Source organism: Oncorhynchus mykiss, chromosome 2 (genome assembly GCF_057628025.1).
Source record: "Oncorhynchus mykiss isolate SJ-2025 chromosome 2, ASM5762802v1, whole genome shotgun sequence".
NCBI classification, from domain to species: Eukaryota; Metazoa; Chordata; class Actinopteri; order Salmoniformes; family Salmonidae; genus Oncorhynchus; species Oncorhynchus mykiss.
The window spans coordinates 46,004,060-46,020,627 of record NC_143023.1 but is presented as its reverse complement, the minus strand read 5'-3'; the positions used below and the strand labels follow the sequence as shown (position 1 = coordinate 46,020,627).

The 16,568-nt window shown below is 42.1% G+C and overlaps 1 protein-coding gene and 1 long non-coding RNA gene across 5 annotated transcripts in view; one reads left to right on the top strand and one right to left on the bottom strand.

Moving 5' to 3' along the window:
* brsk2a (BR serine/threonine kinase 2a) overlaps nucleotides 1–16,568 on the bottom strand; it is a 527,560-nt gene that overhangs the window by 173,540 nt on the left and 337,452 nt on the right. The gene's annotated exons all lie outside the window — the stretch shown is intronic.
* LOC149985119 (uncharacterized) overlaps nucleotides 1–16,568 on the top strand; it is a 105,934-nt gene that overhangs the window by 7,681 nt on the left and 81,685 nt on the right. The gene's annotated exons all lie outside the window — the stretch shown is intronic.

Genomic DNA, 16,568 nt, shown 5'->3' with positions numbered 1-16,568 from the left:
TTGAGGTCAGGTGATTGTGGAGGCCGGGTCATCTGATGCAGCACTCCATCACTCTCCTTCTTGATCAAATAGCCCTTATACAGCCTGGAGGTCTAGTTGAAAAACAAATTAAATTCCCACTAAATGCAAACCAGATGGGTTGGCGTATCGCTGCAGAATGCTGTGGTAGCCATGCTGGTTAAGTGTGCCTTGCATAATACATAAATCACTGACAGTGTCACCAGCAAAGCATCGCAAACCATCACACCTCCTCCTCCGTGCTTCAGGGTGGGAACCACACATGCGGAGATGATCCGTTCACCTACTCCGCGTCTCACAAAGACACGGCAGTTGGAAGCATAAATCTAAAATTTGGACTCATCAGACCAAAGGACAGATTTCCACCAGTATAATATCCATTGCTCGTGTTTCTTGGCCCAAGCAAGTCTCTTCTTATTATTGGTGTCCTTTAGAGCTCAGTGAGGTTGGATGGAGAGCATTTGTGAACAGCAGTTTTCAGTTCTTTCCACAGATTCTCGATTGGATTCAGGTCTGGACTTTGACTTGGCCATTCTAACACCTGGATATGTTTATTTTTGAACCATTCCATTGTAGATTTTGCTTTATGTTTTGGATCATTGTCTTGTTGGAAGACAAATCTCCGTCCCAGTCTCAGGTCTTTTGCAGACTCCATCAGGTTTTCTTCCAGAATGGTCCTGTATTTGGCTCCATCAATCTTCCCATCAATTTTAACCATCTTCCCTGTCCCTGCTGAAGAAAAGCAGGCCCAAACCATGATGCACCACCATGTTTGACAGTGGGGATGGTGTGTGATGGCTTTCTTCTTGCCACTCTTCCATAAAGGCCGGATTTGTGCAATATACGACTGATTGTTGTCCTATGGACAGAGTCTCCCACCTCAGCTGTAGATCTCTGCAGTTCATCCAGAGTGATCATGGGCCTCTTGGCTTCATCTCTGATCAGTCTTCTCCTTGTATGAGCTGAAAGTTTAGAGGGACGGCCAGGTCTTGGTAGATTTGCAGTGGTCTGATACTCCTTCCATTTCAATATTATCGCTTGCACAGTGCTCCTTGGGATGTTTAAAGCTTGGGAAATCTTTTTGTATCCAAATCCGGCTTTAAACTTCTTCACAACAGTATCTCGGACCTGCCTGGTGTGTTCCTTGTTCTTCATGATGCTCTCTGCGCTTTTAATGGACCTCTGAGACTATCACAGTGCAGGTGCATTTATACGGAGACTTGATTACACACAGGTGGATTGCATTTATCATCATTAGTCATTTAGGTCAACATTGGATCATTCAGATATCCTCACTGAACTTCTGGAGAGAGTTTGCTGCACTGAAAGTAAAGGGGCTGAATAATTTTGCACGCCCAATTTTTCAGTTTTTGATTGTTAAAAAAGTTTGAAATATCCAATAAATGTCATTCCACTTCATAATTGTGTCCCACTTGTTGTTGATTCTTCACAAAAAAATACAGTTTTATATCTTTATGTTTGAAGCCTGAAATGTGGCAAAAGGTCGCAAAGTTCAAGGGGGCCGAATACTTTCGCCATGCACTGTACTTGTGTCAGGTAGTTAATTTAGCAGACAAGATTTGTTTAGGATTCCGTGGCATTATTTTAAAGCATGAAGAATACAATTGAAAAAAGCAGAATAAAATAGAAAGGATATTTTTCCAAACAATTTCAGGGAGTGCCACATGCCACTATTTTGTGTTGAGTGGTTAACAAATAAATAGGCATTCCTTTATGCTTAACTTAGAGTTGTTAATGTAACTTTAGTTGTTCTGCAAACGTTGGGCTATATGTTTAGATTTTTTAAATACATTCTAAGGCTAAATGATGCGACTCTAATGATGATTTGCTTGAACAGCATGAGCTCTGATTTCTTTTTACATCAGTCACTCATTGGGAGACAGGTAGTGTAGTGGTTAGAATGTTGGACTTGTGACTGCAATGATACAAGATCGAATCCCTGAGCTGACAAGGTACAAATCTGTTGTTCTGCCCCTGAACAATGCAATTAACCCAACTGTTCCTAGGCTGCCATTGAAAATAAGAATCGACTTGCCTAGTTAAATAAAAATATATTCACAATTTGATAAAGCCTAGAATTTCACAGTGCAACCCCTTTGTGTGGCTGTAATGCACCCCCAAAAAATCCATTCTGTTTGAGGCCATTGGCCATTGTGCCCTTCTCCCTGCTCAGTCAATCAAATGTATTTAGAAAGCCCTTTTTACATCATCCGATGTCACAAAGTGTCAGCCTTAAACCCCAAACAGCAAGCAATGCAGATGTAGAAGCCCTGTGGCAAGGAACATCTCCCTAAAAAGGCTGCAACCTAGGAAGAAACCTAGAGATGAACCAGTCCTCTTCTGGCTGTGCCGGGTTGAGATTATAACAGTACATGGCCAAGATGTTCAAACGATGTTCAAACGTTCATTGATAATCACAGTGGTTGTAGAGGGTTCCTCAGGAGTAAATGTCAGTTGGCTTTTCATAGCCTAGCATTCATATCTAGAGACAGCTGGCGCAATAGAGAGAGAGAGTCGAAAACCATCACGTAATCAAGTCTATCTCACAGGCTACAAGTGAAGACATACACATTGGAACGCAACTGCGCACGTCCTTATCCAATTCCGAGGTGCATATTGAAGATATTGGAAGAACTGTCCACATTAACTTTTCGTCAGTTAACAAGATGAGTAGGCCTAACGAACAACAAAAGCACTAGCCTATGTCAATCTACTATCCCCCATTGTAAATAGGTTGACCTATTCTTCTATTCTGTGCGAGAAATAAATATTCCAAACATAGTCTGGGACAGTTGTGGGATGTGATAGATGCCAAATTAATACAACCACTAACATCCCAAAAACTATTTTACAAAATGTGGCTGACGCAACAGATCAGAACATTTAGCTTAAAATGTTGATAATTTCTTCACATTATATGTGCAGCAATGGGCACATGGTAGTAGGCTATAAGAATGTTCCATTAGCAGAAAACACCCTCATCAAAAGTGGCCGCAAATGCAATTATGCATGTAATGCTTTTATTATAAAGGTGCATTTTTATGGTGAAAATATTATTCCCCAAACTTGAAACTCACATACTGCTTATGTATGCCAGTTAAGCTTTACAAGGGGTGTAGAGCCTATTAAGTTTGATTACATTTTTGAATACATTTGCATTGATGTCAGAGTGATTAGAGGGACAATAGAGTACTGAGTACAAGGCAGTTTGCAAGTTTGGTAGGCAACTAAGGACCATCAGCAGCATCAGAACTTGGAGAAGCCTAATTACCATGACTAAACGGTCAAATGGAATTTGACTGCCTTCATGACTTGTGACTGATGTCAGCAGCCCTAGGCAGAACTTTACCAAAATTCTTATTAGCTCGTTTGACGATACCGGCAATAACTGTCAGATATAAAGAAAAGGCGTGAAAAAGTATGAGAATGGAAAAGTTGTCGGGAAACATCTTAGTGTGAAAGGGATAAAAGCTACTTTGAAACAACACTGTATAACTCAAGAAGGTTTAAATGCATATCCCCATGAAACTGATTGAGATAAAATGGTTGTCGTAAAGACACTGTATGAACGTTTCACCAAACAATCTTGACTAAGTATCATTTACGATTGACAGTGAGACATTTCTCACTGTCAGGGTGACCACAAAAATGTGTGTATAAAAGGGAGGTCACAAGGTCTCCTAAACGAAGCGACAATACAGGGGTTACTAAAATAACCCGTCGAAACAAATCTTGGGAATTAGCTCATGTTATGTGACAACGCTGTAGACTTCGAACCGACAACTCAGGAGTTCCTGAAATATCCCTGTCCAAACAAATCTTCTGAAACGTAGCTGAACGGAAATGGTGCAAATGTGGAGGAGTCCAGCGTAGTGGTTAGCCCCTTGACTCCAGAACACATTATTTACCTGTGGTGACGTGGGTACAGATCCTGTCTCAGCCCTTTTCTTCTGTCTATCCCTCCACACTCTCACATTTCTGACTGTGCTGTCTAATACATTTGCAAATGCAGGTCAAACAAACCAAAACACAAAGCACCCAGTAGATTCTTAACGCAATGCGCCACCATAATCAAACTGTCTATGTAAAGTACAGCCTTATGGCTGAGGAGAGGTTCAGATGTCCACCTAGGTCTATTCAATTTCTTCAAACCTCTAAGCAGGCTATTCCTTGTACACTACAGGAGAAAAACACTATACAAACAACAGAGAAAGACTTCTTGGAACATGAGGAGAAAGTTGACAGCAGTGTAGAAGCAGAAACGCTTGTGTTTGGTTATTTGGACATTTTTGTTTACAAAGCAAAGTCTTGGAGACATGGGCTGGATTTGGAGGCGGCTGAGTGGGCAACGGCAGTGCGTGAACCTGCCATGAGGGATCAGCACGGAAGCACAGAGCCAAACGGATTTGGAACGCTCCCCTCGCATCTCTGTCCTTTCGCCTACTCATCCCTCATCCCTCGTGTCTATGACCCTATGACCCTGCTTTCATGCTCCCTCGACTACCCTCCTTTCATCTCTCCATTGCTACCCTCTAGTTGTCTCCCCGCTGCCCTATGTTACCCTCCCTTCTCTCCTTTGTGTCACACAGCTGACTTAATGGACATTTCTATTAGTATAACTATTGTTTGGAGGGTAGCTTACACATCGTCTGCTATTCACTCATGCAACAAGGCATCGTTTCACATACGAGACAGATGGTTGGGTTCAGAACCTTGGCTGAGAACAGAACATTGATTTTATTGGACAATACACCTACAGTGGAAATGTGGAAATTACTTATTTTATTTCACCTTTATTTAACTAGGCAAGTCCTATTTTACTATAGTTATTAGTGCTGGTGAGGGAAAAACAACACCCAGTACAAAGATAGGGATCTCCACACAGGAGAATAGGAACCCAGCTTTTGCGAACATCTTGCGAAAGTCGTGTCACTTATCAGCATTAGTGGACTCATGCTGTATCACTGGGAATTTGGGCTAGGCTAATCAGGGCTAATTCCTCTGCTAACAGGCGCTATCAGCAGCGCTACACCTTGCCCTTCACCACCTGAGGCAGGGGTATAGTGTGAGTATTAGTTCCCTGTAACACTTAGTTCCCCACTCTTGTATGACTGTGAAAGATGAGCTGTCTGAGAAATAGACTGCTTAGCTTAAACCGAACAGCTTCGCTGTTTCAGTTAATTGAAATGAGAGAAGTAAGCAAGGACTTAAAGTAACATATCTGTGTCCTGAATGGCCCCCTGTTCCCTATGGCTGCTAGTCAAATATAGTGCAATATAATGCTCACATGTACTTCAAGGCTTCATTAGTACTCTTAGATCCCTTAGGAGCATAGGGAGTCCACAATCTCACTCTTTTCTGCGTAAGGGCTTTTGTCTCTTACCAGGAGACCAGTAACTCAATGGATGGTGTTCAAAATGGCTTCTATTGGAAAAACAACATCATTGGCCATTAACTCTGAGCTCTTCTTCAATCCCTCATCTTCCCACAACCCCTCTCCTCTACCATCGGTCCATCCAGTACTATAGTGGAGACCCACTTTCTAAAATGCAGCGAACTCTCTCCCTCTGTCTGTCCCATCCTCCTGCCCTCCCTCTGTCTCTCTCTCTCCCTCTCTCTCCCTCCCTCTCTTCCTCCTTCTTGTCCATGCTTCATCCCTCCTTACCCCCCTCCGTCCGTCCATCCCGTCCATCCCGCCCACCCACCTAATCGCCCTCCCTCCTGTTCACAGCCCACCACCACTCTCTTTACATTGCCCCGATTTGACCCTTTATCTTCTTCTTTGGGTCGTTCAGACGGGACCGCTAGGCTGAAGGTGAGGCTGGCCCGTTTAGAAATGCAGCAAAAAGATAAGGAGAGACAGATGAATTTTGATCTTGAAATTAGGAACATAGAAGCCGACAAGGAGGTGAGGATCCGACAACTGGAGCTAGACGCTGGCTTCAGTGCAACTCCACAAACTGCTCATCATCAAGCCCACTTCGATGTGAGTAAAAATATAGCTTTAGTCCCTCCATTCCGAGAGTCAGAAATTGATTCCTTTTTCTCTGCATTGGCCCCTCGAGGTTTGGCCTCTCCTGTTGCAATGTAAATTGTCTGGAAAAGCCCAGGAAGTAGTAGCTGCTCTCTCCCTGGAAGACAGTTTACACTATGATACAGTTAAACTACCGTGTTGCGGGCTTATGAGTTGGTGCATGAAGCTTATCGACAGTGCTTCAGGAACCACAAGAAACCCTCTCACCCTACGTTTGTTGAGTTTGCGAGGGACAAAGAGTCTCTGTTTAATCGATGGTGTTCAGCCAGCAAAGCTAACACCTTTGCTGATATTCGGGAATTGATGCTGTTGGAGGATTTTAAAAGCAACCTCCCTGATAGAATTGTAGTTCATTTAAATGAACAGAAAGTGGCGACATTGGCCCAAGCAGCAGTGTTGGCAGATGAGTATGCTTTGACACACAAGACTGTCTTTGGTGTGCCTCGTTTTAAAGGCCGAACGATTACGTCATCAGTGCCTCCTTTTCATGAAATCTGTGAATGTTTTTACTCTCACCAAAAGGGTCACGTGATTGCGGACTGCCCAGTTTTGAAAAATAAACCGAAACAGTCCCAGTCACCGTCCCCAAAAATGAAAAGTTTGGGTTTAGTCAAGTCTTTGGCTCGTCCGTTGGCCCGAGTTAATGATTCAGCATTTGAAAAACCGGATCCTGTCTATGCTCCGTTTATCTCTGCCGGTTGTGTTTCCTTAACTGGAGAACATGTCACCCATGTCACATGTCTTTTGAATGTCACCCCCGAGAAGGTGATTGAATGTCAAAAAGGAGACACCAGTCTTCGCAAGTGTTTTGCTTCGGTAATTTCCATTGAGGAAGCTAAAACTAAGGAGACCGCCTACTTTATGGAAGCATGAGTTTTGATGCGTAAATGGGCAGCTCATGACACCGTTAGTGACTGGAGTGAAGTGTGTCAAGTGGTTGTTCAAACACCGTTCCGACAGCAGGTGCTGTCACTCCCCCATGACCAGGCGTGGTCCGGACATTTGGGGATCACAAAGACTTATAACCGAGTCCTTAGTCATTTTTTCTGGCCAGGTTTGAGTCCAATTTTGTAAAACATGTCATGTATGTCAACTCACTGGGGAAGCGAATCAAACAATTCCTAGAGCGCCTCTCAACCCGATTCCTGTGGTGGGAGAACCCTTTGAAAGAGTGATAATTGATTGTGTAGGTCCTTTGCCGAAAACCAGGTCAGGTAACCAGTTCCTACTAACAATAATGTGCAGTGCTACTCGATACCCAGAGGCTATTCCTCTCCGTACGATAACGGCTAAGACTGTGGTGAAGGCACTAGTGAAGTTCTTCTCTACGTTTGGACTCCCTAAAGTAATCCAAACTCATCAGGGATCCTACGTCATGCCAAAACTGTTCTCAAATGTGTTAAAGAAGCTGTGTATTTCCCATCAGGTCTCCAGTCGGTATCATCCAGAGAGTCAAGGGGCTCTCGAACGCTGGCTTCAGACGCTGAAGGCAATGCTACGCAAGTATTGCATGGATACCAGTACCGAGTGGGATGAGGGGGTGCCCTTTGTCCTATTTTCTATAAGGGAAACGATACAAGAGTCCTTAGGGTTCAGCCCTGCTGACCTTGTATTTGGACACACCCCACCGGGTCCTCTGAAGGTTTTGAAGGAGCATATCTTATCTCCTACACCCAGTAGCGGCACTAAAAATGTTTGGGATTATGTCAGTAAGATGCGGGAGAGACTGCACACCGCCTGTGCGTTAGCCCAAAAGTCTCTCTCCTCATCTCAATAAACGCATGAAGTTGCATTATGACAAAAAGGCTGTTGGCCGTTCTTTTGCACCAGGGGATCAAGTTTTAATTTTGTTGCCCATCCCTGGCTCATTTCTGTCGGCACGTTTTTCTGGACCATATCTGGTGGAAAATAAACTCGGTGACACCAAGTATGTGATAAAGACCACCAGATCGAAGGCATTCTTCCCGTTTGTGTCATGTTAACATGCTGAAAACATATTATGTGCGTGATTCTCCCAACAGTTCCTCAGGAAAGACAGTCCAGCCCGCCGTCTCCAGTGTGGCTGCGGTGGTGCTGAAGCCTGGCTGGGACCTAGAGGAGGATAAGGAGGACGGGTTGGAGTTACACCATACGTTACAGCAGTGTGAACGCTTATGTAATTCAGAGATGCTGAAGAAGTTACCCTCTCAAATGGAACATTTGGATAACAATCAAACTAAGGAGCTTATCCTTTTGATAAACAGTTTTCTCAATGTGTTTCAGGATGTTATAAGTTGCACGTCCATCTTGGAACATGACGTGGATGTGGGCAACGCTGTTCCTATACATCAGCATCCGTACCGGGTTAATCCAAAGAAAAGGGAGGTATTGAAAAGTGAGGTAGCTTATTTATTACAGAATGACATGGCAAAACCCAGTAACAGCTCCTGGAGTTCCCCATGTATTCTTGTTCCTAATCCTGACGGTACGTCCTGCTTATGTATGGACTATCGTCGCGTAAATGCAGTTACAAAGTCTGATTCTTTTCCTCTACCTCGCTTAGATGACTGCATTGATAGAATTGGCTTTGCTGCTTACGTTAGTAAGTTAGATTTGCTAAAAGAGACAGAGACAGAGACAGGTTTTGTTAAGTATTTTTGTAGCCGTTGATTTGAGTTATGTGTGTGTTAATAGAACTGTGTTTTTGATTCCTGAAATTGTTAAATTACATTTCAGTTGTTCCCAGGGGGTAAGGGGAAGGCACCTAGGGACTGCTTAGGCAAGAGGCCCGCGGGCATACAAATACCCGTAGTATATACTCTGTTTATGCACACTAGGTAAGACCTGGGTGGACCACCCCCTGTATTTTGGTTAGCGCACCAGGTGGTGCTAAGTTAGATAAGTAGTGGGTAGGCAGGTAAGATAGGAGAGGGGGCTTTGACATTTACTTTCTTTGTTTTGGTTCCGTCCAGCCCCTTTTCCCCATATTACTGTATGAAGGAATAAATTCCTAGTAAACGGTAAATTCTCTGCCTTTTGTCATCCTTACTCGCACCTACAGTCCCATACCTCTTTCACACCAAGGGGAGTTGAGTTGTAGCAGGGTGTTGCGTTCCCTCTTCCGAGAGGCGTGCGTAAAATAACTTCTACATCTTTGTGTGTTACACCCCTCCAACCTTTTCCTCTCCATAGCACATAATTAAGGATTTATTGCAGGGCCACATGGCCACGCCCAGACAACCTGCTGTGTGGAGAGGGGGAGGTGGGGGTGAGGATAAGGGGGATTTGGAGGGAAGGTGATAGAGAGGAAGGAAGGATAAACAGAGATGGGGAAAGGAAAGAGAAAAGTTGAAAGGAGGTGAAGAGGTAAGCCAAGTAGAGAGAGAGAAAGATTCTGAGAAAGTGACAAAGAAAGATTCACAGATAGAGAGAACGAGCGATAGAAAATAACAACCTAAACTCTTTCTTCCCGCCAGAAACCCCAAGGTCAGAGAGGAGTGGGGAGACTGACACTAATCTAAATTGGTTATTTGACAGGGAGATAATTTGCCTTGTTGATTAATGTGGTTATCATTATCCAATGGCCATCATTAGCCTTGTTGGTCAATAGAGGAAGTCTGGCTGTGGAATAACCGATTGGCATTGGTTGGCTAGGGGGCTCTGCTATCAGCGTCATATCCTGTCTCACTAAATGAATCAATGGGCCGGAAACTGCAATGGATCCTTGGCTCCACGCTTGGGGAAATTAAGCCAGAATGGTCGATGGCTGGACGCTTCCTACACAGTTACTGGTCAACGAATGGATGAGCTGATAACTGGAATGGAGTCTGTGTCTGTGGAAGAGGAAATGGTGGTGAAGGCTAATCGTATGTGACCCTGAAGAACTGACACTACCACTCAGGGACTTCGGGTCAGATCTTTGTGTTGTTGTGAAGTATATAATTACATATAGAACAAACAAAAACATGCATAAATTAATAAGCAAATTTGTTATTTAAAAGGATCTCTGTGTTGTGAAGTGTGTATTGAATCCCGAAGCGAGTTGGTTCATGTAACACCAGCACGCAGCTCCAACATAGTAGCTCTCTCAACCTGGCTCTTACACCATCATCCCAGAAAGGACCCTGGGACAAAAAACCTCACAACTGGATCCTGGACTTCCTGACGGGCCACCCCCAGATGGTAAGGGTAGGCAACAACACATCTGTCACGCTGATCCTCAATACAGGGGGCCCTCAGGGGATTGTGCTGGTCCCCTCCTGTACTCCCTGTTCACCCATGATGGTGTGGCCAAGCACAACTCCAACACCATTAAGTGTGCTGACGACACAACAGTGTTAGGCCTGATCACCGACAGCAATGAGACAGCCTATAGGGAGGAGGTCAGAGACCTGGAAGTGTGGTCCTAGGACAACATCATCTTCCTCAACGTGATCAAGACAAAGGAGATGATCGTGGACTACAGAAAAAGGAGGGCCGAGAATGCTCCCATTCTCATCTACGGGGCTGTAATGGATTAGATTGAGAGCTTCAAGTTCCTTGGTGTCCACATCACCAACAAACTATCATGGTCCATGCACACCAAGACATTCGTGAAGAAGGTAAAACAATGCCTATTCCCCCTCAGGAGACTGAAAAGATTTGGCATGGGTCCTCAGATCCTACAGCTGCACCATCGAGAGCATCTTGAATGGTTGCTTCACCACCTGGTATGGCAACTGCTCGGCCTCCGACTGTAAGTGCTACAGAGAGTGCTGCGTACGGCCCAGTATATCACTGGGGCCAAGCTTCCTAACATCCAGGACCTCTATACCAGGCAGCGTCAGAGGAAGGCCCTAAAAATTGCCAAAGAATCCAGTTACCCTAGTCATGGACTGTTCTCTCTGCTATCGCACGGCAAGTGGTACCTGAGCGCCAAGTTTGGGTCCAAAAGGCTTCGTAACGTAAGACTGATGAACAGCTAATCAAATGGCTACCCAAATGGCTACCCTTTTTTTACGCTGCAGCTACTCACTGTTTATGATCCATTATCTATGCATAGTAACTTTACCCCTACCTACATATACATATTACTTCAATTACCTTGACTAACCTGTACCCTTGCACATTGACTCGGTACCGGTACCCCCTATACATACAGCTTCGTTATTGGCATTTTATTGTTGCTCTTTTATTTTTTACTGTAGTTAATTTACTAACTGTTATTAACTGTTTTTTTTAAGGGCTTTTAAGTAAGCATTTCACGGTAAGGTCTACCAACACCTGTTGCATTCGGCGCATTTGACAAAAAAATTTTGATTAGATTGTTTTATTTGATATGACAAAGCAATAATCATGATAGGATAAAACAAGAGCCTGCTGAACTTGCTTTGTGGAGTGTAGTATCAAAAAAGCAAAGCATCTCTTTACCACGGACAGACCCTACCCCACGTTTTGACAATGAAAGTTTACAATCCAAGGTAACACCAAGTAATTTAGTCTCCTCAACTTGCTCAACAGCGACATTATCCATTATCAGATTCAGCTGAGGCCTAGAACTTAGGGAATGATTTGTACAAAATACAATGCTCTTAGTTGCAGAGATGTTCAGGACTAGTTTATTACTAGCAACCCATTCTAAGACTAACTGCAACTGCAGAGATTTCACTAGCTGTGGTTGCTGACGTGTAGGGTTGAATCATCAGCATACATAGACACAGATTTTGATTAATGCCAGTGGCATATATTGTTTTTTTAAGAGAAGAGGGCCGAGAGAGCTGCCCTGCATTACACCACACTTATTATGATTAACATTAGAGAAGCTTCCAATTAAGAAAACCCTCTGTGTTCTATTAGATAGATACCTCAGAATCCATGATATGGCAGAGGTTGAAAAGCCATAACACATATGTTTTTTCAACACTTTATGGTCAATAATATCAAAGGCTGCATTGAAATCTAACAGTACAGCTCCAACAATGTTGTTAAAACAAATTACAGGTTAAACAACCAAATTCTCAACCCCGGATTTTATTTTTGTTATTGTTGTTGTGTTCTATAATGGATCCATTGTGATTTAATATGCTAAATTATGGAGTAATTCATTTTCTGCTGCAGATTGCCTGGTAATATGGGGGCAGAAAAATGCCACATGTGGTGTGTGTGTGCATGCGTGTGTCTGTGGATGGTAATGGGTCTATGTGGACACATAAAGCATGGCAGTCCCATACCCACAGCTGTTCCAGGAAGCCAGGAAGCCTGCTAAAAAAAACACCTATTTCCTTTGTTTCTTCTTTCTTTCCATCTTCCTTTCCTCCCCTCCATGAGGTAATCACTTACTTGCACACACCTAGGTCATTTTCATCAAGACATGCAATGGGAAATGTTTCAAAATGTTTGGAACAGAAAATGTATGTTTCTTATTGAAGATGTCAAATTATTCTCTCCACGATTCAATATATTTTATTTTGTTTTGGTTCCTAATAAACACAACCCTTTACTATCATGTAAATGCAGTTAGGGAATTGTGGCGAGGAGAGGAAACAATTTAAGAATATCCAGATGGAACCCTTCGAGAATGCATCCTTCTTTTCACCCTTCCTCGAGGTGAACATGTACAGTATGTCATTGAATCAGTCAAAATGAGGTTTCCCTTTCACCAATCCTCACCTTATTCATTCATTCAGATGGTGTTAAGCAATACTCAAAATCGGTTTATATTCAAATGCAAGCAGTGACTTGCAGCCGTCGCCAGGTGTGCACTCTCTGGCAAGGTTGGGGCAATTACCTTACAATTCAGAAAGTAAACTAAATGTCAATGTTCCTCAATTCTTTCTTATATGAGAAAATTGTGGGATTGGAATTTCAGTTTACTTTCTGCAATTGACCCCAAATAGCCAAATAGGTCATATTGTAAATGTGTATGTTTCCAATTCATGATGCATTTCTGTTGTACATGTGTTTGCCACTAATTCCCTGTCAAGTGTGTGTACTCCTTCTAAAGGCCAATGGAGAATAAAGTTAAAAGGCATACATGCTTCAAGGTATACTTGGAGTGACTGGAATGGCAGCATACAGTCTTTTTTAGCATACCAGACCATGTTAACCATGCTGTTTGTTTCTTTAGTTTTAATGATCATAATTTGTTTTGGTAGAATTATTTTCATTTTTCTATACAGAGGAATTACAAATAAATGTATTATTTTTAAACTTGAATCAAACTCTGGAAATTGGATTTGTATGCGTCAAGACTAACATTTCAACCCTCTCCATTGTGTCTAAAGGATTAGAATGGAAATTGTATTGGGACAATTATATTGGACAAATTAGCAAATACATTTAGTCAAAGACTTTGCTGGAAAATACTTAGTTGGAATTGAAAACTGGATTGTTTGGAAAGACGCCTAACCAAGGAACTAAGGACTCACACAGCCTCAAGACTACAGTGTAGAAAAGAAGCACTCGGGTATGTAAAGTTGCCTAACAAGCGCCCAAACTTTTGGATTGATTAATGGGTAAATGTAAGTGTATGGCTACATTTATCATGCATTCAAAGTGATAGAAAGTTTGCTATTGGAGTGACTTATTTGTACAAAGAATTGTATGTACAGAACCTGATTTCCAATCTCCGCTGCCTAATTCATTGAAGTGTGAAGATTAATGACATAAGCGACACAGTTAAATGAGCGGACCGCACCGGAGTGCTTATTGATCCATGTTCATGATTGCATATTGAAATACAGAACTTATTGTATTTGTATTAATTATGGATCCCCATTGGCAGCAGCTACTTTTCCTGGGGTCCAGCAAAATTAAGGCAGTTTATACAATTTTTAAACATTACAATACATTCACAGATTTCACAACACACTGTGTGCCCTCAGGCCCATACTCCACCATTAACACATACTGTATATACAGTACAAAATCCATGTGTACATATGTGTATAGTGCATATGTATCGTGTGTGTGTGTGTGTATGAACGTGTCTGTGCCTATGTTTGTGTTGCTTCACAGTCCCCGCTGTTCCATAAGATGTATTTGTATCTGTTTTCTAAATCAAATTTTACAACTTGCATCAGTTATTTGATGTGGAATAGAGTTCCATGTAGTCATTGCTCTATGTAGTACTGTATGCCTCCCATAGTCTGTTCTGGACTTGGGAACTGTGAAGAGACCTCTTGTGGCTTTTGCATCGGTGTCAGAGTTGTCCGCCAGTAGTTCAAACAGACAGCTTGGTGCATTCAACATGTAAATACCTCTCATAAATACAAGTAGTGATAAAGTCCATCTCTCCTCCACTTTGAGCCAGGAGACATTGACATACATATTATTAATATTTGCTCTCCGTATACATCCAAGGGCCAGCCATGCTGCCCTGTTCTGAGCCAATAGCAATTTTCCTAAGTCCCTTTTTGTGGCACCTGACCACACGACTGAACATTAGTCCAGCTGCGACAAAACTAGGGCCTGTAGCACCTGCCTTGTTGGTAGTGATGGATAGGGGGCAGTATTCGGAAGTTCGGATGACTGACATTCCCAAAGTAAACTGCCTGTTACTCAGGCCAAGAAGCTAGGATATGCATATAATTGGTAGCATTGGATAGAAAAAACTACAACTTTAAAAATAATAATGTCTGTGAGTATAACAGAACTGATATGGCAGGCGAAAACCCGAGGAGAATCCATCTGAATTTTTTTTGGTTGAGGTGACCACCCATTGAAATGCTTGTCTATGGGAAAATCAAAGGAAAACTTCCCAGATTGCAGTTCCTATGGCTTCCACTAGATGTCAACAGTCTTTAGAAAGGGTTTCAGGCTTGTTTTTTGACAAATTTGCTAGAATTTGTAGTTTGTCAAGGTGGCTATCATTTTGACTGCAGTCTTGTGGATGAAGGTGCGTACTTTGTTATTTATCTCCGGTGTTGAACACACTATTCTCAGTCTTAAATTGTATTGTTTATTTACAAATTAGGGTACGTGAGGAATGATTAGAAATGTTGTTTGACTTGTTTGGACGAAGTTTATTGGTAACTTTTGGGATTCATTTGTATGCATTTTGAACAAGTGGAACAAGTGGATTACTGAATCAAGCGCGCCAACTAAACTAACTTTTTGGGGATATAAAGAAGGACTTTCTTTATTAACATAACAACCATTTGTTGTGTAGCTGGAACCCTTGGGATTGCAAACAGAGGAAGATCTTCAAAGGTAAGTGATATATTTTATCGCTATTTCTGACTTTTGTGATGCCTATGCTGGTTTGGAAAATGTTTTTAATTATTTTGTGAGCGGGGCGCTGTCCTCAGATAATCGCATGGGATGCTTTCGCCGTAAAGCCTTTTTGAAATCTGACAAAGCTGTTGGATTAACAAGAAATTACGTTTTTAAACGATGTAAGACACTTATATTTTCATGAATGTTTAATATTACGATTTTTGTATTTTAAATTTGGCGCTCTGCAATTTCAACGGATGTTGTCGAGGTGGGTCACTAGCGGCACTCCTAGCCTTTAGAAGGAAGAAAAACACTTTATTATGGACATACTTCTCCCCATCTTAATGTCTGTTGTATCAATATATTTAGTCACCTCAACCTCATTTAGTCACCTTGGTTGAGGTTTAGGGTTTAGTGAATGATTTGTCCTAAATACAATGCTTTTAGAATGATTTAGGACTAAGTTATTCCTTTGCACCCACTCTGAAACTAACTGCAGCTCTTTGTTAAGTGTTGCAGTCATTTTAGTCGCTGTAGTAGCTGACATGTATAGTGTTGAGTCATATGCATACATAGACACACTGGCTTTACTCAAAGCATGTCATTAGTAAAGATTTAAAAAAGTAAAGGGACTAGACAGCTGCCCTGGGGAATTCCGGATTCTACCTGGATAATGTTGGAGAGGATTCCATTAAAGAACACCCTCGGTGTTCTGTTAGACAGGTACCTCTTTATACACAATATAGAAGGTGGAAAGTGATAACAACAGCAGACTATGATCGATAATGTCAAAACCTGCACTGAAGTCTAACAAAACAGCCCCCACAATCTTTTTATCATCAATTTCTCTCAACCAATCATCAGTCATTTGTGTAAATGCTGTGCTTGTTGAACCTCCTTTCCCACAAGCATGCTGAAAGTCTGTTGTCAATTGGGTTACTGTAAAATAGCATTGTATCTGGTCAAACACAATATTTAGTAGGCTTAAATTGAAAGTATGGCAAATAGGAGTGGCAAATATCGTCCGCTATTATCCTCAGTAATTTTCCATCCAAGTTGTCAGACCACGGTGGCTTGTCATTTTTAAGATACAACAATAATTTGTTCACCTCTTTCACACTCACTTTACGGAACTCAAAATTACAATGTTTGTCTTTCATAATTTGGCCAGATATACTTGGATGTGTAGTGTCAGCGTTTGTTGCTGACATGTCATGTCTAAGTTTGCTGATCTTACCAATGAAAAAAAACGTTAAAGTAGTTGGCAATATCAGTTCGTTTTGTGATGAATGAGCCATTTGATTCAATGAATGATGGATCT